The sequence below is a fragment of the Triticum urartu genome, chromosome 4 (assembly GCF_003073215.2).
Source record: "Triticum urartu cultivar G1812 chromosome 4, Tu2.1, whole genome shotgun sequence".
NCBI lineage: Eukaryota > Viridiplantae > Streptophyta > Magnoliopsida > Poales > Poaceae > Triticum > Triticum urartu.
Window position 1 is genome coordinate 144,347,494 of NC_053025.1, and position 3,660 is coordinate 144,351,153.

A 3,660-nucleotide genomic window follows, 5' to 3' on the forward strand; every position below is an offset into this window, starting at 1 on the left:
CCGGCGAAGGTGTCGACCGCGGCTGTATGTGAGGGGCTTGGCCATCTCGGCGACGGCAGCCACTGCATCCTTCTTGGGCATGGCAGCGAGGATGTTTTGGAATTTAATTTGAAAATAAATACGGGATGTTAAAGGGGGGGTGTGATATTTAATTACCATGCGAAATTGCATGTTCAAACACATTAGTCGATGTGAGCTATGAAAATAACAAAAGTAGTATTGAATAGGGCCAAACAATAACATCAGTATTTATTGCTAATTGTTTTACACATCTCACATTTTGTAATGTGTTTCAACTTACAATTTCGCATGACAATTAATATTACCCTCTTAACATACCGTCTTTTTTCAAAATAGTGAAAAATAGTTTCCTAAAGTTTTCTTTGAATATTGGTTTCCATGTGATATTCTCCCATATTACTGCATGTGGATGAGAAAACCCATAGATCTCAATCAATGTTCATATATACTCCCTGCGTCCCATATTACTTAGTGCTAGATGCATCTATTTGAGTGACAAGCTTTTTGGGACGGAGGGAGAATAAGTCATGCTCGCATCGCATCTGGTGAGCTAACAACTTATAAAAACATTAATCGAGTGAAGAGTGTTTCAACTAGCACAATGCTTAAGCTTACAGCGAGATGCAAATTTTAAATATACAGGCGGCCGCGTGCAATAATTGGTGTGCTATACGGAGTCCTTTTATTCTATGGAATCGATTGTAACATCAGTCCATACAGACACGAACAACTAAAGTGCATAAGCAGCCAACAACATAAGGAATTAAGTATGAACTAGTCCTAAACCAGTTGAATTGTCTACTGCCGTAGGAAGTTTCGTGCTCATATCATTGTGGACCAAGCTGAGATGGAGTATTTGTCTGTTCCTAGACCCAAACTTGTCGTACAAGATGTGGACAGTATGCCGCCTACCCGTCGCCAGCTGTCAGTTGGATTATCTATCGTCGTGGGAAGCAGCTTATGCATGTGGTTACCGAAGAGAGGAGTGATATCAAGGCCTAAGAGTGATGAACTCACCTCACCGGGGATAGCTCTGGAGTCCAGTATTTTTATTACAACTATATGATGCCACTAAAGTCCAAAGATAGTGGGTGCATCTATAGCTGTGTTCAATGACAGTTTTCTCCAACTTGGTTCACACGGGCACGAAACTTCACACACCAATAGATAATCCAATGGGTATAGGATGAGTAGAGGATCCTGGACTTTGCTTTAGCTATTGTTGTTGTAGTTATTGATTGGAATCGACTCCCAATCTTCCCTATTCGTTTTCAGCAGAATGAGATCATGACCATTAGGACCAGCTTGTTCGAAGCGATGAAGCTGAAGAATGACCTCTCATGTCACTGGAGTAGCTTGCCCTCTTCATCGGTCAGCAGTATGCCAATTACTATGAACAGCCAACTGTATATGATAGCAAGCTTAGGTAATTGTGTAACTAATCTGCTTGTATGTGCCTTCCCATGATCTGCAGATTTAATAGTAAGAAATTAAACTAATTCCACTAATTTTTTTTGTTATGTGTGACTGGCTACAGACTGCAGGCCTGGATACACTAGTGCAGAACCGGGCAATAGCACCGGTTTGTAAGGCCCTTTAGTGCCGGTTCGGTAACCGGCACTAAAGTGTGGGCACTAAAGCCCCCCCCCCCCTTAGTACCGGTTCAGCACGAACCGGTGCTAAAGGGCAACCATGTGGCACGAGCCAGCTTCGTGGGCGCGTAGGATATTTGTACAGGTTGGTAACACCAACCAGTACTAAATGTTTGGGTGTGTTTTGGTTTTATTTTTTATTTTTACTTTAATTTTGTGTTTTGAATTTAATTTAGTGATTGTTTTACATTATAATGAGTTGTTAAATCATTAGGTGAATGTACCGCGGATTAGTTTGACTGGATGCATGTGGATCCTAGCTAAGTCATCAAGTATATGTCATATCCATATTATATACTTGATCACCTAATTAAGTGATCGAGGTAATAGAATATGACATATACTTGATCACTTAGCTAGAATCCATCCAGTTGAAACTAATCTGCGGTTTCTTTCATAAATGATATAATAACTCATCATCATCATATTAATATAAAAACTCTTGCATCATATATATCATCACCAACAACAGTTTTCATAGCTAGCTAAAAATCATCATATAATAGTCGTCTCATTACCGCTACTTAATCATCATATAGTCATTACCGCTATCTAATCACCACCAACACTAGCTTAAAGAAGAAACAATCACTTGTACCAGAAGCAAAGATATCATCGAGTTCAACATGGTAATGATATTATAAGCGTTCATAACACCACAAAAGAAAAATCACTCTTTGAGATTAAGTTCAGGACGAAGAACACGGACATGAGAGGACAAGTACTAAGAGCATGAACTAGCTAATTAATCACTCCTGCTGCTCTCTCTCAGGTAAAATAGTATAGAACATGTATAGCTTTCCTGATTCATCATGGAGCATGCAGATGAACCTGTCTCCTAATCGTGGGTTGCGCTTCTGACTGCTGCCCCCTAGTACTTCTCTGCGATCGTTCACAATTTTGCTTCAGTCTTTTAGTATTAAGCATTCCTCGCTATTAGAAATCCTGAATGCACTAAAGTGCATTGTAGGATATATTGGCCGTAAGCTAACAATATTCATGGTACCTTTAGTCTCGATCCAATCAGACACAACATTCATCGGGAGTCCCTGTTGAAGAACATCATATAGTAACACACTTAGCAATGAAGTTTAGCTTAAAAAATAATGTATGCAAAAGATGCACTGAGGAGAAATAGTAGAAATCGTACCATCTTTCCTAAATATATGTGACCGTAGTTCAGTACGAACACTATTGGTCGCACGTTTTGAGTACTAACATTTGTAAGTGCAGGAAAAAAATTTGTCTTGACAGCATCAAGATCCTCAAGCCATGAAACATAATGACTTGTCTCCTCGCAGTTTAGTTCAGCCCCGGGACAGCGGACGGTCCTGTCTACCAAGCGTCGGACATGTTTGCTTGATTGGAAATAAGCTATCAATATAAATTGAGATCTATTAATTCAACTTGTTCAAAGAATCTCATATCGAAGACATAAATATGGTTGAGAAACTCACATAATGGTAGAATTGGAGGCGTCTGCACATCGACCCAGATGTCTCTATTACCTTCAATATCATCTTCCGGACGAATATCAAAGGTGATAACCATATCAGGCTCAAATGCATAAGCCTTGCATAGTGATTGCCAAGTTTTGCATTCAAAATAGGTGTATGTGTCTGCATTGTATAATTTGACGTTGAAGGTTTAACCATGCTCGCTCTTCAAGTAAACTCTTTTTACCTCCATAGTCTCGTTAGGACTAAAACCTATCTTATCCAAGATAAAAATTCTTGCATGGCAGGGGATACGCTAGTAGAATAGTGAAAAATTAAAATTAAAAGTTGAAGCAAACGAAGCATAAGTCATGCTTAATTACGAAAAAAGACTTGTCGTTGTGACTTACTGTATCCACTTCGAAGTTCTCATCCATCTTGATGCTAAAGCGTCTATCATCAACTAGAAAATTTCTGCCGCACAGGCCGCGCTGGTCTTCGCAGTATTCGCACATAATGAAATCGTGTTCGTCATCAGACGACATTCCTAT